Source organism: Tamandua tetradactyla, chromosome 18, assembly GCF_023851605.1.
Source record: "Tamandua tetradactyla isolate mTamTet1 chromosome 18, mTamTet1.pri, whole genome shotgun sequence".
Lineage (NCBI taxonomy): Eukaryota > Metazoa > Chordata > Mammalia > Pilosa > Myrmecophagidae > Tamandua > Tamandua tetradactyla.
The window spans coordinates 69,756,536-69,779,713 of NC_135344.1; the positions used below are offsets into that span (position 1 = coordinate 69,756,536).

Consider the following 23,178-nt stretch of genomic DNA (forward strand, 5'->3'; position numbering starts at 1 on the left):
AATCCACTTCTGGTATATTGCATTTCAGCAGCTTTAGCAAACTGAAACAAAGAATATTGCAAATTCTATAGCAACAACTAAAAATTTAAATAACTAATAAACCAATAGAAAATACAGAAGAGTAAAAGTACAGCAAATTAAGACAAGAGAAGTCACAAAAGAGGAAAAGAGAAACAAAGACTGGTGAGAGGGATTAAAAATTAAAATAACAAGGAAGAGGGCGGGCCGCGGTGGCTCAGCGGGCAAAGTGCTTGCCTGCCATGCCGGAGGACCTCGGTTCGATTCCCGGCCCCAGCCCATGTAAAAAAACAAACAAACAAACAAAATACAATAAAAACAAGAAAATGTTTAAAGATGTTTCCCTTTCTTCCATCCTTCCTTCCTTCTCTCTGTCTTTCCTTCCCTTCCTCCCTCTCTCTTTAAAAAAAAAAAAAAAAAAAAAAAAAAAAAAAAATTAAAATAACAAGGAAGAGACAAACCCAACCATATCAATGACTATGTATGGTGGTTTGGAAGTAAGTTCCACAGAAAAACATGTTCTTAAACTTAACCCATTCTGGAAGGTGTGGACCCACCGTAAGATCTTTAAATGAGTTACTTCATCAAGACGTGGCCCACCTCAGACAGAGAGAAAGAAAGGTCCACAGAAGAAGCAACCAAAAACTAAACTCAACAGAATGCAGGACAGAAGGGAGAGGCTGGGAGAGGTCACCGTGTGCCCTGCTACGCGGTAGAGGAGCCCAGGACCGAGAAGCACAGGCAGCCAGCCCCAAATGCAGTCTTCAGGAAGAAAGCACCACCCTAATGATGCCTTGTCCTGGACTCCTCCTAGCTTCAAAACCATAAGCCAACAAATTCCCATTGCTCAAGCCAGCCCACTGCATGGTATTTGCTTGATCAGCCAAGGAAACAATAACTTTATACTTGTCAAGTTCTTATTTTTACTCTCTTCCTAAAACCTGAACCCAGGTCCAGTGACCTTCCAATTGGACTGAAGATTCATCTCTTTCAGTGTGTTTAATGATTTCCCTCTTCTCTTTCAATGGTATCATATTTATTAGACTCGTACTTGTATTACTGGCATCAGCATGTTCATTTTTCCATTTTTCATGTAATTTTATAAAATAAGTCAAATACAATAACTACAAGGAAACTTGCAAGTACGCATACTGCTATTTAAAGAACTTAATAGCACCATAAGATTAAACTGCTAGCTGGCTGCCAGCAAGCTAAGAGAGAGTTCAAATTGCTGACTGGCCACCTAATTTAGAAAAATTTGCATCTATCAAATGAATGGAGATGTAATGGTGTTGATGTAAAATAATGAGGTGTATATCCTCTGAAAGACTAAGACATAAAAGAGGGAGAACCAGCTGTGAGGCACTTACCCAAAGCTAGGTATGCCCGCACTGTACCCAACAGCCCAGCCCCTTGGTGGGTATTTCTTCACCATCACACAGATAAGCAAGTTCTATTTCAATGGTCTCTGCCATGCCTGCTATGTGTGTGAGAACTACCTCTGCCTATTACCTATCTCTCTATCCTCTCTCATCTGTCTACATATCTGTCATCTATCTATCATCTAGCTTGCTGGCTAGCTATCATGTATCCATCCATCCATCCATCTATATTAATTTCTCTCTCTCTTACAATTCTTGCCCAGCTTACTACCTAAGATAAATCTCCTGGTCCTTCCATTCCTTATCCCCTCCCTTCTCCTTTGATGAATATACTTCTCAAAAAGGTGAAGAAAATCAGTATTTATCAAGGACCTATACTTTGTGCCAATGTAGTGGGTTAGGTGGTGGCCCTCCAAAAGATACGACCACCTCTTAATCCCTAGAAAATGTTAATAGGACTTTATTTGGAAAAAAAAAAAGTCTTTGAAAATCTAATTAAACCAAGGACCCTGAGATGAGACATCTTAGATTATCCAGATGGCCCCTAAAAACAATGCCTAGTGTCCTCGTAAGAGAGAGGAGAGGACTGACACACAGGGCAGAAAGCCAGCGAAGATGGAGGCAGAGAACAGAAAGACGCAGCCAGAAGCCATGGAGAAGCACATGAAGACTGAAGGAGATGAGAGCTGTGCTGTCACAGTTCGAGACAGCCTGGAACTTGCAGAAGCTGGAAGAGGTGAGGACGGAGTCTCCCCTAGAGCCACTAGAGGGAGGACAGCTCTGCCCATACCTGGATTTGAAACACCCAGCCTCCAGACTTGTGAGAGAATACATCTTACTGCTGAAAGCCACCCAGTTCAGGGGACCCTGTTACAGCAGCCCCACTGCCACTCCACTGTGCTGCCTTCACCCCCCTCACACGAGGTGGGAGTCGTCACGCCCATTTTGCAGGGAGGTGGCCACATGGACATGGCCAGGGTGCAGAGTGCCACAGCCAGGGTCCCAACACAGGAGGGCTCAGGGCAGCAGTCCTTCCTCTGCTACCAGTGAAGTAGCCCTGTGATAGGGCCCACAGAACACCCCTCCAGAGCCTCTGCAGATCCTCCCTTCATCAAACCGCTTCCCCAGCATGTCTATATATAAACACATCACTCATACAAACAGGAGGCTACCCCTCAGTCTCTGCCATTGTGTCTCTATTTCATCGCCAGTACTCAACTACTCACGTCTTGTGTTGCAAATTGATATGTCCCATTTTATTGGCTGAATCAAGTTTCGGGAGCCAGTAAGGATAGGTATCATTAGCTACAGTATGTTCAAAGACCTCAGCTGCGTCCTGAGAGTGTACTACAATTCAGCCTCCATTGAGAGAAACCAAACGATTTACTGTCCCGTGAATACATATGTTAACTGTTCAAGTTCTAGGCCTGTTTCTCTCTAAAATCATCTAAGTCTTCTGTAGACTTCAGGGCATGGTCTCCTTGATTTCACTCTTCTCTGCACTCCTAAAGCAGCTGCATCCCCCTTTGGTGTCTGCCTTCTGCATTAACCGCTATTCAGTTTTATCTCCTTTCCGGGCTGGGAGCCTCTGCAAGGCTGGGCTGACTCTTTCCTCATTTGCAAACTCAACATGTAGCATAGAGCTTAATCCACAGTCAGTGTCAGCAAATATTTGTGGGGCAGATGGATTCAGAAAGCTGTACAAACGAAGAAACAAATGCCCTCTTCCGTGGTTATGTTTAAATTTCCGAACAGCTTAACTATCTATACCAACAAGCCACCAAGGGGTAAATCAGAGGTGGAGCACAGTTCTCACCCCTTCCATGGCAGGTGTGGGTTCCAGTGAAAACCCCAGAGACTTACTCACTACTCACCTTCCCTACCACACACTTTTCACATCATAAAGTCAATAGGTTCCCGCTTAGACCATCACGAACCCCTCCCCACTGTCATTTCCTTCCACACTGCCTCTCCTATCACAGGTGTCTCCTGCCAATACTGAAACATGAGGTAAAATGAATTGTCTAGAGGAGCATGAAATCTATGGAAAAATATTCAGATGCAAAGCATTCAGTTAATTCAATATTTAAATGAAATTCATTTCAAACCCAATTCAATAAAGCCTTCATATTCTGAAGTCATTCCCAGTAATATTTTACAACAGGTTTCCAAAAAGATTCTACTTTATCGTACTTGAGAAATTTGGGTTGCAACTGTACACAGTTCAAATCTGATCTGACAGATTAATTCAGATGTCCACAAAGGAAATTCAAATACGGACTCACTAGCACATGCAATGGGAGTCGCCGAGGCTGCCCCTGTCACTGCCCTCAAAATCCACCCTTCCTAAGTGCCCCTAATATGCCTATATAAGATTGTCTTGCAACCTTTATGGCTTACAACCTTTATGGTTTCCTACTGCAAAGAGTCAAGTCCAGCTTCCTCACTCCATGCACAGGTGTGTAGGACCAGAGCCCCTGCCTAACCCATCAAGCCTCTGTCTACATCCCAGCCAGACTGTGCTGCAAACTTTGCACGTTCTCTTCCCACCTGCTACCCTTCCACTGGGTAGCTGGCTCCTACATGCCCTTCAGGTTTCTGTTTAAGTGTTACTTCCTAGCATGCCTTCCTTGACCACCGAGGCCCACCCTAAGCTCTGCAACATCCTTGCTGTGGGCTTCTTTAATATTCCACTCCCTGCAATTTTTTTTTTTTTAATTTGTCTGTCTGGTTCAATAGACCGCAAGCTCCTGGAGGTCAGAGGCCTTTTCAACCTTCTTTATCACTGCGCCTCTCTACTCTGGAACAATGTCTGGTACATCAGAGACAAACAATAAATATCTGTCCAATGAGTGAGATTAGGACAGTTTAACCTCAACAGGGAAGACAAGGAAGTAGAGAAGAATGCAAGGAGAACTTGATGGTATTCAGGAGAACTTGGTAACAGAAGAGACATGACCAACAATAAAGGCAGAGGGTCTGGGGGTCTCAAATTCCACCTTGGGCAGTAACATGAGCAGCACTGTTTTCCAAGAAGTGGACAGAGTGCAAATCTGGTGGCTAGGGTGATGAGTTTAGCCTTAGACGTATATTTGAATTTGAGAAGCCCAAGGACATCTGTCTAGAAGGCCTTGCCAAGAACAAAACAGCCCATGCTGGAGTGCTGGAGTCGCCAGTGGCATCCTGCTGCACTGAAACTCCACGATCTCTCACACACCCGCCAGACCCTGCGAAATCCAGCATCTTTCTCTCCCCTCTGCCCTCCACTTTCGAACCCTCTGACCTCAGGCTCTACAGTTCTGTTCCTCCCTCGCTCACTTCCCTCCAGCCACAGTGGATGCCTGTGTCCCTCAACAGGCCCAGCCAGGGCCCCCTCAGCCTTCCAACCACTCACAGCTTCATGCTTCTCATCATGCAACTTATTTCAAGTACCACCCCCTAGAGGAAGCCTTCCCTGCCCATCCCAAAAGAAACCTGAAGTAGCCCGTGACTGAATCTCCATTCCATGGGTCTGCTTTAGGTCCATCACTAAGTACTAGCTGAAATCCATTGTTAGTTTTGCCTGTTTACTGCCTGCCTATCCATCCCCTTCGCCACCAAAGCCCCAACACCTGGAGTTGCATCTGGCCTTAACAGTTCAACAGGCCTGTATAGACTGAGTAGGTGAACGGACAAATAAAGGGAGAAGCCTGCTGTGCCCTCCCACCTTCCCACTGAAATGGTTGTGAAAATACAAAAAGTGACCCAAAATGCCAACTATACAAGGAGACTGGAAATACCAACCAGTTATCTCCAAACTCCAGGAAGATGTTCCACTAACCAAAGGCAAATAAAGAAACAATAACTGGAGAGAGGGGAAAAGCAGGTGATGGTCCCAGCGCCTGCACATCCTGAACTCAATGGTCCAACCCTCGCTAAGCAACTGCCCCACAGTGTGTGTGGAGTTTATTCACTTCATTGGGTATTCATTCATTCATTTATTGAAGTGATTTGTCCACCTGCTTCAAAGATCAAACCAATATTAAGAGATACCACTCACTCCATTCTCCAGCTACCCTACATACACACACACATGCCATATACTCATGCATACACTTCATATGCACATGAGTACACACACACGTGCACACCCTCACATGCACAGAGTCACATGCATATACACACACATGCTCACACACACCCTTTACTGGTAAGTTTTCTAACTGTGTCCCTTTCGTTAGTTTCTTTTGCATTCTGGCTGCTATGACTATAGAACAAAAACATTTGATAAGACTTTAGAATCAGGTATAAGTTTGAGAAAAATATCAAATTGCCTCCATAGAGGGTGGACCATTTTATCCTCGGAAAATATTTAAATTAAAATTCCCTCCCAGACCCCACACCAAACCTACCAGATCAGACTCTCTAAGGATGGAAGCCAAAGAGCTGACTTTTTCAAAGTAGGTCCCCTTGTAATTGTGATCATCAGTCAGATTTGGGAACTACTGTCCTCCCTCAGAAAGGAACAGTGGTCACTGCTCAGACAGAGGCAGTCACTGCTGTTCTGGCATGCAGGCCTGTTTACTAGGACAGCCAGAACTCTGTTCCCAGGATTTGTTCATACGATTTCTCTTCTTGAATATATAAACATATTTAAGAAGACTGTATATGTTTGTGTATATGTATACATGCATACATATATTTATGTAAATATAGACACGTGTATACATATTCTTGCACTCTCATGGGATCTCTCTGAGAGAAATGTATGCAGTGTTAATAGTGGCTGTCTTCTGGGAGTAGCAGTGGGTAGCCAGAGTGTGGGGTAGAAGGGACACTTACTTTCCCTTTGAATTTTGTACCAGGTACATGGGTGGCCTAGTTAAAAGCAGAGTTATAAAACTCTTTCTTCCTGCACTGAATCTGAGACACTATTTCCAACACTGTGGTGGTTTTCAAATACGTCTGCAAATGCTTTGACAGCTCCTGGCACTAAAAGGTGAACTTCCCACCTGATGAATGCAGGCTGAGTCTAGTGACACCCAGCGAATACACTTCCAAGCCCACCTTCTTGCTCCCTGTCAGATGGTCTCTGCCTCGGGGGAGGCAGCCAGCATGGGAGGGTGACCCTCAGCAGGCTGGGCCATTTGTGGAGAGGAACAGGAGGGATCCCATGTCAGAAAGAGTAAAGGATGGAGACATCACAGGAGACAGTGAGAAGGATAAGGTAGGCTATCCAGACCCTTAGCCCTGGGAGGGAGGAGGGGCAGTCGCTCAGGGAGAAAGAGAAGGAAGTGAGATGAGATACACAGATACCTGGGGTGGGGAGGAGGCACACTGATAAGCTCAAGGCAAAAGATCCCACTTGTCCTGTTGAGTTAGAGGAACATAAGCTTCAAGAAGAGGTAAAAATTCACAACAATCCCTAAAAGGGAAATAGAGCTCACTAGACTGCATGTAGAAGAAGCACCATGTTCAAGAAGGTTCTAACCATACAGCATTTGTCCTTTTGTGTCCAGCTAATTTCATTCAACATAATGTCCTCAAGGTTCATCCAATTTCTTGCATGATTCATGACTTCAGCCATTCTTACAGCTGCATAATATTCCATCATATGTACCATCATACATTCCAACATATATAGCACTGTTTGGTTATCCACTCACTAGCTGATGGACATTTGGACTGTTTCCCACAATTGGCAATCGCGAATAATGCTATAAACATCGGTGTGCAAATGTGAAAAAAAAAAGGTCATAGAATTCACCCCTCAAACTGCCACTTTCATTTCAAAAAGCAGATGTTTAAGCACGCTTCCAAATTTCCCAGAAAATACTTCACAACTTTAAAACTATGAACATCCTTTCACATGTTAAGCTTTAAGTCTTTATTATGATAAAAATTCATTCTTTATGGTGTAGAAAGGCAAGAGGCCATCTAGCATGCCTTTTGGAACGTCCTTCCTTATTCTTAAATCTTTCTCCAAAAGACTAGATGAATTCAATTCCCATGTGGTCTTTCTGTTAGTCTTTTAATTACTAACATTATCTTTAAGAAATCACCCAATTCTCCCATCTTCCTGAAGTCAGTTAGAATTTGAACCTGTCTCTAAACTGGAACCAATGCTCCAGGAGGTAAAGGTTTAAGTGCCAAGTGCAAGTGACCTCAACCATCAGGACCTGGCATGCCAGGACACCAGGACAAGCATTTCCTGAGGGTGTTTTCAGTCCAGTAGGAGCCATAAATCAGATATATAAATAGCTATAATACAAAGCAGAATGCAATACATGAACTACAAAGAGCACACATGGAGGAAGAGAAAGCACTTAACCACAGCTTGGGGAATCCAAGGTTTCAGTGAAGAAATTGTATTTGAATTAAGCTTGAAAAACGGAAAAGATTTCAACAAGTAGAGAAAGGCAAAAAGACATTTGAGAAAATGTGAACGCTTGTGAGCGAGCGAAGGCACAGCAAGAAACAGTCATGTTTCCTGTAGTCATGCCATGCACCTCCAGTCTTGGCATGGGTGGCATGAGATAAATGTGTGGGGCAGTAATGCTGACTACAAACACTTCTGTGTGACTAGAGTCAAATATCAAGGGCTGGGAGCAATATAGCAAGGTTCATTCATTCCACAAATATTTATTGGGCACATACATGTACTAGACACTGTCCTATGCACGGAGGATTCAGCAGTGAAAAAACAAAGTCCTGTCTTCATGGAGCTTACACTCCAATCATGGAGAGAGACCATGAACAAATAAACATATATCTATCAGGCAGTGTTAAGTGCTAAGAAGGTCAGGAGGCCTCTCTGATGAGGCAGAATTTTCGCACAGATTTGAAGGAACAAGGGAGTGAAAACTGATATATCTGTGTGCAGAGTATTCCTAGCAAAGGGACGTACAAAAGTCTTGAGGGAGTTGCTTGTCAGCCTATTCAAGGAATAACAAGGAAGCCAGTGTAATGTAGCAGTGGGTAAGGGAGGATGGAAGGAGATGAAGTCAGGGAGATAGGAGAGGGTCAGCTCATGAAAGACCCTGTAGGTCATGAAAAGGACTTTTGTTTTACTATGGGTGAAACATGAATAAGCTTGAAGAGTCTGAGCAGAGAAGAGATCCTAGTGGACCAAGGGTAGAAACAGGGGAGCTAATTAAAAGGCTGTAGCAGTGGTCCAGAGGAAAGGTGGTGGCGACATAGGTTGAGGCAATAGCAACAGAGGTCAGGAGAAGGGGCCAGATTCCGGGTCAATTTCAGAGGTAGAGCTGACAGGATCTGGTACAGACTGGAGTACATGGAAAGAGAAGAGTCAAGGACAATTCCAAGGTTTTGGGCCTGAGCATACTCAAGGGAAAATAAGGTTGAAAATGCAAGTTAAGCCTAATCATAGATCATCTACCAAAACAAAGTCTTGGAAGCGACAATGAGACAGTGAAACAAGACGTTCTCACCTAAAGAGAGTACGGCAAATCATGAATCATGTCTCTGGGCTACCATTCCCTAATATCAAACGACATAAACAGTGAGATTTGTGCTTCTCAAACAAGGAAAGTCATAGGAGTACCCAAGCCATAATATGAATTTATAAACCTTCCCAGAAAGCTAATAATATTAACAGGCTTAGGGTACAAACTCTATTTATTAATTATATTTATTAAAACAAAAAACTGACATGTTATGGAGTGGAAGAGAAAACACTGCCTGATTATGTACATAAACATCTGAATGAATGGGAGCAGAAATGGGTTTGCTGACCAGCCTTGGCACATTTTGATTGAAGAATTTAAGAAGTTCTGGTTTAAACTGTATCTCTGGGCACTTCTGCTTTAACATTCTATGTTTTATACATATTTTTACTGGTTTTCAACCCTTACAGTAGCATAATGGGCAAAACTCAGAAGATGTGGCTGTGATTACAAAATAAAATTCAATACTCAAAGGGGTATGGTATGCATAATTTTTTTTTGTTTTTGTTTTATTTTTCTGTTGTCTTCTTATTTCTTTTTCTGAATTGATGCAAACGTTCCAAGAAATGATCATGATGATGAATGTGCAACTATGTGATGATATTGTGAATTACTGATTATATATGTAGAACGGAATGAGCAAATGTTAAGAATGTTGGCATTTCTTTCTTGTAATTTTTTTTTAATTAATAAAAAATTTTTTAAAAATATAATTCTCAACATCCTTCACAGTGGCCCAGTATATGTGAAGAAGATGGAATGTGAGCATGCAGAGGTGGAAGAAAAAGCAGGGGTGCAAAGAGCTTAATCCTGAAAAGTAGGGAGGAAAGAGATACTGTCCAAAGTTGATAGAAAAAGAAGCAGACAATTAATTAAACTGGTAGAAGAGAAGTAGTAGGATAAAAAAGGATAATTCTCATCCTTTTCATTACAGAAAGTATATGAAAATTGATAAAACAAGATAGAGTTACATGCATTATCTGGATTTACAGAGGAATAGAAAAGCAAATCAAAAAGCCAACAGCTAGATAAAGGGTTACTCAAATTCTCTTTATCTATCAGGGAAATGCACATGAAAGTAATAATTAAGATATCCTTTTATACTCATCAAGCTGACAATAAATTTAAAAAATGATGACTAGAAATGGTGGGAGGTACTTTTTTTTAGATTGCTGGTGAGAATGCGGTATCATTTTTAAAGGCAATGTGAAAAGATTTATTAATATAAAAAAATACATATACCCATCATTCCAGGAATCCACTCCTCATAGAAATAAAAGGACCAGCATATAAAATAAATGTATTAAGGGCATTTATTTCAGCCTTATTTGAGAAGAGAAAAAGTTAATTCTCAACAATATGGGAATGGCTAAATAAAATACATCCGCTGATATTTTTTAAATTAAATACAGACTTTGGAAGAAAAAAGTTGATGCCTAACAATATGGGAATTTCAAAATAAATTATGAATACCACGGACTATTATAAATTGACTTGGGAAGGTTGTGGGGTGAGAAAAGGAAGAAGCAGAAAAATGAAAAATGATTCCGTTCTGTAAAACATTTACCCAAAAAAACCTTCATACGAATGCACAAATGTATGATTTAGGGAGCATGAAGAAAGACAGGGAAAGAAGGGAATGATGCAAATTAAGTCACCAGTGGGTTACCTTTCAGGAACTGGAGGCCAATGATGTGGATCAAAAGGAAGTTGAGGAAGAGGAAGGAGACAAGCTAAAATGGAAAAGAAAATAAAAGGGCATTAAAAAGGCATGTACACAATCAAAATGGTTATACAAAATCGTATATACGGGTTTATTCGTATGATTAATAAAACATTGGGGGATTTTTGTGGTTTTGTGTAGAGCCAGGTGATCTCTGAAAGGTGGCACTGCAGGGACGAGGCCCAGGACAGGTGGACACCCCCCATGTTCGGAGATCCTGACTTCTCCCAAACAGACCACTGAGCTCAGAGATACAGCCCTGGTGTCCATGTTCAATAAAAACATGTTGACTCATGTTATTCCCACAAGCAACCACTTGTCTCCAAGACCTTCTCCATCTCAGATGGCAGCTTGCTCACGCCACTTGCTTAAGTCCCAAACTTTGAAGCGATGGTAGCCTTCTTATTTTCTCTCTCTTCTCTATACTGGTACACCCAAATGCCTGGAAGAGTGTGTGACCCACGCAGGCACCCAATAATTATTTGTGGAATAAACAAACCCAGTATTATACACCAAATACTCGGTGCTTCCATATGAAATAATGTCACTATATTTGCCTAACCCATAAATCATGTAAATCGACAAAAAAAAAAACAGCTGGGGAGAGACAGAGAGAGAGCGTGTGTTCCCACCTCACCCTCACTCAGAGAGGGTACACTACTTTCAAGATTCTTTAGAGAGATCATTTGCTTACAGCATTTCATAAATGTAATTTTATGAACCTAAGTGAGTACTCCCTTCAATACACAGGAAAATTTAGCTCATTCTTCACAAAATCAATGATTCCCAATACCCTGAGATCCATGTAGATTTCTTTCCCTGACTAATCCATTACTTTATAAAATATTACTGTGAGACTGCTACTTGCAGGATCACCTTCCAAATTGATAAATGATCGTTATTCAGGAACCAGCAGCCTCATTTCTTTTGTCATCTGATTCAGGAGGTTAGCTGACCGTCTGTCTTACTACTGTCCAGCAGACTCTGCCTTCCACATGTTTTACCAAATAGCCTTCTTATTTCTTTCGGCAACAACTGCCAAAACAGTGGCCCCACTCTTACTGACATATAAGGAGCAGGAAAAAAAAAACGGAAAATGTTTGCACAGCGTGACGATATACAGAAAACAAAAAGGTCAATTCAGCCCAGAGTCAGGAAAATTTCTCTCTTATTTTAAAAAGTTTACAATTTGAAAAATGATGTGTCTGACACAAAACCTATGACATATGTGCTTGAAATTCCAATTTACTGTTCTCAGTGCTAAAAATATGCACTGCAATATGTTCGGTGTGTTAATTTTAATCACGGCTCTCAAAAATGTGATTAGTAGTAGCAGTGTTTGAAAAGCTGAGGTCACTTTCGCTTCAAGAAGAGTGAAATCATAATCAAACAATGTTAAAAAAAGGACTATCACTTTTGCTCCACAACAGCTAATTACATTACCATATCACATGTGTATTCTATATTCAGTTTTGTTTTTGATTATTTTTATAATTTAACCCTCAGGGGTATTTTCTTCAAGAAGAAGCAGAAAAGACAGTACATGTAAAATTATTTCTTTCCCAGGGTCTTACTCATAAGTAATGAGCAAGACCATGCCTTGAACTTAAGTACTTCTCATACTAAAGCTGACATATTAACAAGGCATATTAATCAATGATTTTTCTCTCTGAGGTTAAAACACAATCTAATCCATATGAATTGAAAAGCAAGAATATACTTTTGACCTTATTGTAATAAATGAAGATAGCTCACATTCAAAAGCTGAAATTTTGGTAGTTAAGCATTTAGGCATGAGAAAGCTCCCAAAAGATTCAAACAGACCCTCTTTCCTTTTTAAGATGAAACAATCCTTTCAAAATCATTCAAACGTTCTGTAAACACTTACCCTGCACCTAAGTGGGTAACACAAAGCCTCCGAAGACCCACTGTGGGGGACCAGTTTGGCCTGCCACACCCTCCAGTCAAACCCTAACACCAGTTGAGATCAATGACTCAGTTCTCCAGCTACCAAGCGGTGCAGGTACCCCAAGGTAGCACCTCAGATGCAGCCCACCAGCCCCTGGTGTGCTTCTGCTAGGTCCCTCTCACACTGCCCAGAAGAAGCCAAATTGTTCTCTCTACAACCAAGGCTCAGCAGGTGTGGACTTCATGAACCTGCCACAGCCTGCTAGTACGGAAGCAACCTATGGTGGCGTGGCATACCACGGTGGCACTTCTCCACATCATTAACTTATTCTTTTGGAGAAGAAACTTGCAAGTTCTGCAGTGTGTAACCAAATGTACGACCCATTTGGGCCGACGTTCCAGTACACAGAAGTGCTTACAATAACTGACACTCAGTTTCTGACAGTTACTTAACAATAGCTACCTATGCAGAGTCCTAAATGCTCTATGTCTGGAAAGGCATTGAATCTTCATAGCCCCCTACTGTCGTCCCCACTTTATAGCTGAGGAAACTGAAGCACATTGCACTGTGCTAGGAAAAGGCTGAGCGAAGAGTCAACGCCACCAAGTCACTTTTGAACATGTGCTCACTCAAAGACGTTAATGTTTTAAATGGAAAAAATGGTTGTTCAGGAATCGTGAAACACTCAACGAAAAATGCTGATCAAGCCTGAGCAGAGAAACCAAATAGACTTAGATGAAGCTCTCAGATGGACCTAGAAACCAGAGAAAGAACGGAAAGACTGGGACAGCAGTGCAGCAAGGGGAAGGACTGATCACAGAACCAAGGAAAGACCAAAACCTAGAAGGCCTGCAAGCAGCCAACTCTGCAGCAAGTACAACAAGCTGGGCACACTAACACTGACTGCTTCTCCTTTCTGTCAATACCCAAAGTGTCCTGGGTTGTTCTCAACAGCTCTATTTAAAAAATTAAAATACCACAACTGGACATTTAATGTTTATTCCGAATATCACTGTTCAAAGAGCCCCAAATTGAAAACTCCATATCACGAAAACAATTGTTCACAGGATGATATCATGAAAATGTACATTAAAAAGTTTTATATCCGGAAAGTTCCAAAATAAATCCTTTCCTTCCCTGCACCAGTTTTCTACAGATTGCCCCCTGTCCTTTTTTGGAAAGAAAAATCCATTATTCTAAGATGCCCGCCTTCCTACAGTTTTTTTTGGTGTTAAGGAGATCTTCATAAAAGGAAGCTTGCTTGCATGTTCGTTTTGGTGTAATTCAGGGAAAGTAAGAAGCTGGTAACTCTCTCTAAGCTCACTTTAGATATTTCATTGAAATTTATACCAAAATCTGGGAACCTCTGCTTCACACTGTGTTATAGGTTCCGAGGACAGAAAAGGGGGAGATGGGGCTGTAAGTAAATGGTCTGAGAAAGGTAAGAGAAAGAAAGCAGAACTGTGAGCCAAAGAAAAGTGCAGCACAGGTGGGCAAAGAACAACGCACTGCTTCATGGATGGCTCTAGGGTCAGAGTGCTCGTGGCCAGAACTAGAAGCCAGTGGCAGCCTCTGTCTGCGTCAAACAGGCAAATAAAAGACAGGCGTCCCCCTGCCACTGCCCTCCTCTTTGTGTGCCCGACCCTCCTACTCCCTGAATGCTGAGGACACAGGCTCAGCTGGCCAGCAGGAACCCCGGCAGCCGCAAGTGTCTTCTGTTCGTGCCCAGGAAATTACACACACGTCTTAAAAAAAGACTTTTTTTTTTTTTACTTCTAATGTGGAAACTTTTAAAATAAATAAAATGAGCACACAGCTTGGCAGCAAGGACTCCTGCAGGGCACAAATCCCTCGCAAAGTCCATTCCAACAGGAGCAGGGCTCCCGAGACCCCACCTCTCCTGCCTGGCCTGCAGAGCCTGGAGCTGAGGCCCTGGCACCCTGCCCCGGCAGCCTGGCGAGCACCAGACGTTTGTGCAGCGACCCTAAAATACCCAGTGCTTCCTGCTCGAGGGCTGGAAAGCAAGCTTCAGTAACTCATGGGGGCTGGCTCTGTACCTCAAACTGGCTTCTAATTTACATTTCCTGTTTGTCATTAATCTGCTAAATCCAAATAAGGCCACATCAAGCCTCTTTATATTTTAATTATACAAAGCCAAACCTTTGAAAAGAAAATGGAAACAGTGCCACCTAACAGCATAAGTGGCTTTGTTGTTGAGATGGTGTCTTAATGCATATTAATTGTCAGCCACAGCCATTTATTTCCAATTCATTTTTATCCCAATTGACTGGATGTCATTTAGCAATAAAAAAGCTCAGCAGTTGTCACCTTTCCAAAAACTAGCAAACTGTTGTTTTACCATACACACATTTGAGAAATTAAATCCTAATTCTTTTAGATAATGTAGCTAACAGAATTAACTGGGTAAATTTTATGTAGCTAATTTTTCAAAAACCCTCCATGTCTTTTATTTAGCTAATTTTAAAAAGACACTCCATGATTTTAACATAAAACCAAAGCGTTACTTTTGCATGGTTTTAATACTTCCTGGAGCTCTGTGTAAACTGAGGAAAGGTTTTACACTGCTTCCTTCAGAACTTGAATGATTCATCATCTCAGAAGATGGCATCATTGAGCACAGTGCTATGGAAAACCATCCCCTTCCTCCTGATCAGCATGTTTGGTGTTCACTTTCACAGTGAATCTGCAGACAGGTACGAGCATCCAGCTGCTTCATTTTATTTTCTGGAATAACTGTGCCCAAACATTTTGAAGCATATTATCATTGTTTTATGAATTTACCTTCCATTACCTTCCTTTTATTTCTCCAGTTTATTACATATGGACATTACATTGACTTTGTTAACTGCTATATTTTTGTGCTGATTTGAAATTATTATGTACCCCAGAAAAGCCATGGTCCTCTAATCCTGATTCAATCTTGCAGGGGCAGCCATGTTCCTTTAATCCATGTCTCATCCTGTAGAGTGAGATGTCTTGATTAGATTGTTTCCATGGAGATGTGACCCACCCAATTGTGGGTGTGACCTTTTGAATAGATGGAAATGTGACTCCACCCATTCCAGGTGGGTCTGTCTTAGTTAAAAGAGCTCATGAAGAGGTAAATAATTTAGAGCCAATATAGATGCAGGCACTTGGACATGCTTAGAGGGTCAACAGAGAGAGCAGAGGCCTAGACACAGATATTTGAAGATGCAGAGTTCATCAGATGTCACAATGTGCCTTCCCATGAGATGCTAAGCAAGCCAGAACCTGAGTTTTGCCCTGGAGAAGCTAAGTCAAGGGCCATAAATGCTTAGAGAAGAAACCATTGGAATGAAGAGCTGGAATGAGGACCAGCAGACACCAGCCACGTGCCTTCCCTTATGACAGACATTATCCTCGCTTCTGAGTCAAGGCACCTTTCTCTGGATTCCTTGGTTTGGATATTTTTAAGGCCTTAGAACTATAAACTTGTAACCTAATAAATTTCCTTTATAAAAGCTGGTCGATTTCTCTTATTTTACATTTCAGCAGTTATTTAGCACGCGAAAACAATTACTATTAATTTCAGTTCAAGATCTTAAGTGGTGGTGGTGGTGGCTGTCACAAATACACACTGTCAAAGAGAGCTGGAAACTCTGACCATAAACATTCACAGGCACTCTTCTACCTTGGGTCTTTCTACATTAGGTCCAACAAACCAGTGAAAAGGAAGCACCGGTGTGAGGTGTACCCGAGCCATTCACTTAAGCTTTAATTTATGGATGCCCAGCAGGACAAGGAGAAAAGTTCAAGCTCTAGGAACAGAAGAAAGATGAAAACTCAATTCCCTGTCCACTCTTTAATAGTGTTTTCCCACTCTTAGTCCCAGAAAAAAAAAGACGCCGATTGCCTATAGGAAAGTTTGATCCTAAATAGGAATATAAGAGAACTGTACATTTATTTTAAGTATGGGGACCATCATTTTGGAGACTTTGAAAGCAACTGGATAAAAACCACAAAAATTTAAAGAAGGTGAGTTAAATCATCTCTCAAAATAATTTATAAGCCCAATTAAAACAGCGAAGTGAAACACTCAGGGCTCCACTTCCACACAGAAACTATAAACAACCAGCAAGAAATGGCAGGAACATCTTTATCAGTGCTCTAAAAAAAGCAACAATAACAACAAAAAGCTAAAGCAGTGCAGTAATAGAGCACATGCCAAATCAAGAAAAAAGCAATTTAAAAGTGGTAGGCTCTCATGGTGCCCTGGCTGGCTGCTTCCCCATCCCTTCACTGGCTCACCAAGGAGCTGCCTGCACTCCCAGTGCGGTTCCTTGGTCCCAGTTTTGTAGTAGACAGAGTAACCCTCCTGCACATACCTTGGAAGGTATATGTTTGACCCAATCCACCAGGGATAGAACCAGAATACTCCTAGCAGGCTGACCACTCCACAACCTGCCCTGTGAGTAGAAGGAAGCTACAGAGCTCCCCTAAGAAACACTGTGAGAGAGCAGTCCACTGGCTTCCTAGGACAATGGATTGATGGCTAGAGGACACACAGTGCAGTGCCCAGAACTACCAGGAAACTGTTTCCTAGGGAAGAAGGGGCATTTGATACGGTGGGGGGGGGGGGGGGGGGGGGGAATTCCTAGGGCAACACACACATGCCCAAGACAAGACACATACACAGAAAGCATTATGAAGGTCCTATGCTTTTGCCTCAAGCTAAACTTATCATATAGATAAGCCCTAAAGGAAAGTACTACAAAGGTCAGTCAGCAAAGATTGGGTAAGGTGTTTTCTTTCTTTTATTTTGATTAGCTCCTGACATTCAAGATAAGCTCTGTCATAGCACTAGCTGGGTACAACCTTAAGGAACAGATGTGTTAGAGTCTAAATTCCAGAAATAACACATTTAAATATCAAAATGTTCAGGTTTCAAAAAAGATTGAAAAACATTCAAAAAAACAGGAAGTGAGGGCCCAGGCAAGGGAGAAGATTAAAACATCAGAAACCAGCAATGAGGAGGATCAGACCTGGGATATACCAGACAAAGACTTTTTTTTTTTATCACTCCAAAAGTCTCCTTATGCCCCTTTTTTTCCTTTTTAAAATTTTTATTAATAAAACCAATCAACATACAATATGAACATTTTGCTTTCATCACATAGTTGTATATTCATCATCATGATCATTTCTTAGAACATTTGCATCAATTCAGAAAAAGAAATAAAAAGAAAACAGAAAAAAAATCATACCTACCATACCCCTTATCCCTCCCTTTCACTGATCACCAGCATTTCAATCGACTAAAATTATTTTAACATTTGTTCTGCCTATTTATTTATTTTTAATCCATATGTTTTACTCATCTATCCATAAGGTAGATAAAAGAAGCATCAGTCACAAGGTTTTCACAATCACACAGTTACATTGCGAAAGCTATATCCTTATACAATCATCTTCAAGAAACATGGCTACTGGAACACAGCTCTACATTTTCAGGCAGTTCCCTCCAGCCTCTCCACTACATCTTAAATAACAAGGTGATATCTACTTAATGCATGAGAATAACCGAGATAACCTCTCAGCTCTGTTTGGAATCTCTCAGCCATTGATGCTCTATTTTGTCTCATTTCGTTCTTTCCCTTTTGGTCGAGAAGATTTTCTCAATCCCTTCATACTGAGTCCCAGCTCATTCTAGGATCTCTGTCCCACGTTGCCAGGGAAGTCCACACCCGTGGGAGTCATGTCCCATGTAGAGAGGGGGAGGGCAGTGAGTTTGCAAAGACATTTTTTTTAATGGTCCTACACATGCTCAAAAAGTTAGGAGAAAACATGGACAAAAGAACTAAAGGAAATGAGGAAAATTAAAGATAAAGATAGAGAGTATCAATAGAAAAACGGAAACTATGAAAAGGAACCAAGCAGAACTGAAGACTATAGTAACAGAAATTTTAAATTTCTTAGAGGATTTCAACAGTAGTTTGGAGCTGACAGAAGAATCAGTGAACTTTAAGACAGGACCATTAAAATCATGCAGTCTGAAGAGCAGGGGAAAAAAATGAAGAAAAGTGAACTGAGCTTAAGAAACCTGTAAGATACCATCAAATGTACCAATATACACAGGAGAAAATGAGAGAGAAAGGGGAAGTGAGAGGATATTCTAAGAAACAGTGGCTGAAAACTTCCCAAATTTAACAAAAATCATGAACAGACATCCACAGCACTCAATGATTAACTTCAAACAGGGATAAACTTAAACAGACCCACCCTATGGCAATTATAATCTAACTGTCGAATGCCAAAGTATAAAGATGCTACCTGTGATGAGGGCTACATAAAGGTCGGGGGACACAGGGTATAGGAATGTGGTGTGTGTATACGACTGAAGTTAAGTTGATGCCAAAGCAATTAAGATTGTCGTAGATTTAGGATATTAAATTTAAGCTCCATGACTTATCAGAGAAAACATCAGAGACTATGCAAGCTCATAGAGACTGAAATTAGAATACAGGTTTCCAAGGGTCAGGGCAGGGGGAATGGGTAGTTAATGCACATTGAGCGTAGCTTTCTGTTTGTGGAGATGGGAAACGTTAGTAATGGAAGGTGGTGAGGACAGGACAGCACAATATTGTGAATATGACTAATCTCACTGAATGGTATGCTTGGGAGTGGATAAGACAGGAAAGTTTATGTTGTATATATGTTCCCACAATTAAAAAAATAAGAACACCTGAAGAGACATTGATGCTTAAATGCAATAAATGATCCTGGACAGGATCTAATAAGGGAGAAGAAAAAGCTCAAAGGCATATTATTGGGACATATAAAAAAACTGTAAGTTTTCAATGTTAAATTTCTTGAACTTGAAAACTGCACTTAAGGTGGTCAAATAAGTGAATATTCTTGTTCTTAAGAAATACACATGTCAGTATTAAGTGTGAAAAAACATGATATATACGACATGTACTCAAGTGCTCAGAAAACCGATAGATTGATCGATATACAGATAGACAGATAGATAGATAGACAGACAGATTGACTGATAGATGGCTAGGTAGAATAATACAGAAAATGTGGCAAAAAGTTAAAATTGGTGGATCTGGGTATCTGGAGTAGTAACAGTATGTTGCAGTTCTCGGTATGGAGTTTGTATTATTTTGTAACTGTCCTGCAAATTTGAAAGTATTTCAAATTAAAAAGTTTAAAATAATAAAATAGTTTATAAGCAAATTCTTTGTATTTTGGGTTTTGACTAACATTTTTAGTTACTTAGGCTGGGAAAAGTTGAGAGAACTTAGCTATATGTACCACTCAATAAGACCATTCAAAGATGAGGACAGAGGTTTTTCAACTGTCCAAAAGTGAAAGGCACCTTTCTTCCTCTGCGCCGTATGCCAACGGCGATCACATAAGCAACGTCGAGATAATACAACCCCTAGAGACATCGCTCATCCCTAGAAGGGGCTGATTAAAAACTGGAATTTCCCCTCTGTCTGTAATACATGGTCTCTAGAGGGAGCCTTAGGCTCTAGCTGCAAAGACCAGAGCTGGCAAGAAGGTAACTTGGAGCCCTGCCGCTGACCTGCCCCGCAATCTTGGAGAGTCCGCTTCTAACATACCATCTGTGGAACAGGCAAAGATGCTTGTCACCTACGGACTTGAAAAAGATATCCTCCCTAACTCAGAAAGCACATTCTCTGCCTGGTCAGCACAGACGATGACACTTATCCTGCCTCTCTTGAGCTTTCTAAGGGCCTACTAAATAGTACACTTCCATCACCTCCTTAGCAAGGTCGTTTTCTAGACCACCAAAAATACTGTTGAATGAATAAATAAAGGAATAAGTAAATGAATCTTTTGCAGCACTAGATAAAGAAGGCTTAAATGAGACTTTGTATCTCCAGTGGTGAGCTTCCTGAGGGCAGGACCAGTGTCCGAAAGTCTATCTGGTTCACTGTCGTCTCCCTTACACCCATGGCCTGGCACAATCCTTGGGCAACACAAGCACTGAATAAGCATTTCAGAAATGAATGAACTCCTGCCTAACAAATATTTATATCTCTAGTTTCATAATTCCTAATTATGCAAACACCCAAGGAATTATCATTCTAGAATAATATTTGCCAAGTTATTGAACACAACTTTACTGTCCAACTTGGTTATAAAAACAAAGGTCAATATGATGTAACAGAAAAAACCTTGAACAAGCCTTAGGAAAGCTTAGTCATAGTTTCAACTCTGCATTATTGATACGTATGAATGAGGACAAATCAGTTCCTTTACTGCACCTTCAAATTATCACTTCTGCAGTAAGTACATAGAAGTATATGTGACTAGATTTGTTTTTCCCTACTAGTAGAAGAAATGTATATAAAGCATGAGGGAGTAAAGAGCATAAAACAATAAAAATATAAAGCTGAGAACCAAATAATTTTGCCTATATGGCTTACTTTTCTTACCAAGGTGGTAAAATTTCAATTACTTTATATCATGCCATAGCTTTCAACATCTTATTAATAATTTATGCCTCTGCCACAGTTTGAGTACCAGCCAATGGCAGTTCTATTTGGCTACTCATGGCCACACAGAGCAAACAAAGACCACTCATTACTATAAGAACTACTGTTTTTACAAGAGAAAATGAGTTTTGAACTGATAAGAAGCTCTCCCAAGCTAGAAAATTTGTTTCTTAATTCATATGCTGACCTAATGACTTTTAACCTTGGACATATTGCTTCTGTTTTGTCATCTGCAAAATGATAGGTTGAATCAGATCAGTGGTTCTTGACCAGGAGAAATTTTGCCTCTCCTACCCCATCCCAGGACCTTTAGCAATGACTGGAGACATTTTTGGTTGTCACAACTGAAGGGTAGGGGTGGAATGCTACAGGCGTCGGGCAAGTAGAGGCCAGAGATGCACTAAACATCCTACAATGTGCAGGACAGTCCCCACAAGAAAAAATTATCTGGCCCAAAATGTCAATAGAGCAAATGTTAAGAAACACTGAATTCATATTTCTAAATTTCTTTAAATTTCAAAAAAAATACTAAGTCTAAATATGTAACAAAAATACCTTGCAAAGTTGTTAAATATGGAACAGCAGACGCTTCTTCATAAACTACAGCCAGCCTATGATAAAAGTTCCGGGTACCATGAGCTGAAAGTTCTAGAAACTCCAAAGCCAACTTATTTGGACACAAATCCAACTTAAGACATTGCCTACCAGCCTTACACTTTACCAATCACATCAGTGATTAATGTATATAGCCATACCATTCGTGGCTGCCTTGCCTTTTTCTCACCATTTACTCTGCAGCAATGGGCAGTGTTTGCTCTGGACACAGATGCAAGCCAGTTCTGGAGAGACTGACAATGATGTTCTCCTTGTCCTCACACTAGAAGGAGAGTGGACCTACAGATTCCTGAGGAATAACTACAATAAAAACAGACAAGCATCACCACACAGCACACAGCACACAAGGATGCGGGCAGGGCTGCAGAGGGGTCACCCGTCCTCGGGATGGATGGCAACTCACAAGAGACTCAGGCCCCAGCAATCTGGCTCCCAAGACAAGGAAAAACCCTCCTGCTCTGAAACAGAATCTTCCCAACGTGGAAACCACCTGCAAGTGTGGGATTTTTAACACCCTCATTTAAAAAAAAAAGATAATCTCCTTACACTGGTCCACATCACTTCAAATACTTGCTCTGTTAACCTTTAACGGTTTCCCATTTTAAGCTCAATGGTCTGTGTTAAGCTGTCCAGAAAATATTCACGTATCCTCTGGGAATAAAATCTCAGCAAACTGAGTTTGGGAAGAGAAGGGAGGTGAGGAGGGACAACTTTGCTCCAAACATTTTCAGATATTGGGTGCATAAAATAGATTTGGAAGTGCTATGCTGGCATCTCTAATCATTCACCTTTATGATATTCAAGACGAGGACAAAAGGGTATAATGATAGTGAATTAAAGGATGTTCTTTTGCCACAAAGTAAACAGAAGAGAGACTTTCTATTTTCCTTGCTATGTGACCATAATAATAATAAAATGACCTGCTGAAAGGTCAGTGCTGACATTTTCAATCAAAACCAGAGTCTTGACTGGTTACTTACAGAATCTCAAAATGCTAGGAATTGTGTGGACCTTCTTTACTGCATAAGCCTGTCGCTAATTGACTAAAATCCACTCAATCTTTATTTACTGAGTGTCTAACACATGTCAGACAATTACTAGGCTTTGGAAATAGGTGTTGAACAAGCCCTTACTTAACCCCAAACGTTTCCAAGGGAAAACGGAAAAGGAAAGATCTGAAACCCAATACCACAGTACACAAGATGTGACAACACAAGGGGAAGGGGGCATAACCCAGTTTTAGGGCATCTGGAAGGCTTCTTGGAGGAAGTGATATTTACACTGACATCTAAAGAATGGCAAAGAGATGGAAGGGCAGGGTGATGACTCCCCACAACAAGAAAGGAGGCAGGTGCCCACAGGCGAGCGAGAGGAGACAGCACCCTTCCCATCCCCTTATCTAAAACATAGAGGGGCCAGAGGTTGGACAAACCGTTATAAAATTGGTGGAAAAAATATTTTAACAATGGAAATATGTGAAAAAAAACAAACAGAACCATGAAGGAAAGCTTTAAAAAGTCTAAGCTATAGTCAAATTTTGTTCATTCTCCCACCCTAGTGACATATGTGCCTT

General features: G+C 41.1%; 1 protein-coding gene and 1 long non-coding RNA gene across 20 annotated transcripts in view; one reads left to right on the forward strand and one right to left on the reverse strand.

Moving 5' to 3' along the window:
- Nucleotides 1-23,178, reverse strand: part of L3MBTL4 (L3MBTL histone methyl-lysine binding protein 4) — a 497,842-nt gene that overhangs the window by 466,169 nt on the left and 8,495 nt on the right. For 12 of the 19 annotated variants that reach the window (XR_013165276.1, XM_077135929.1, XM_077135928.1 and 9 more), the window contains exon 2: nucleotides 10,515-10,578. The exons of the other annotated variants lie outside the window; for them this stretch is intronic. The gene's annotated coding sequence lies outside the window, so the exon portion shown is untranslated. The remainder of the gene's footprint in view (nucleotides 1-10,514; nucleotides 10,579-23,178) is intronic. 19 annotated transcript variants of the gene reach the window in all.
- The window catches only part of LOC143662308 (uncharacterized), a 41,231-nt gene that overhangs the window by 15,154 nt on the left and 2,899 nt on the right, over nucleotides 1-23,178 (forward strand). The gene's annotated exons all lie outside the window — the stretch shown is intronic.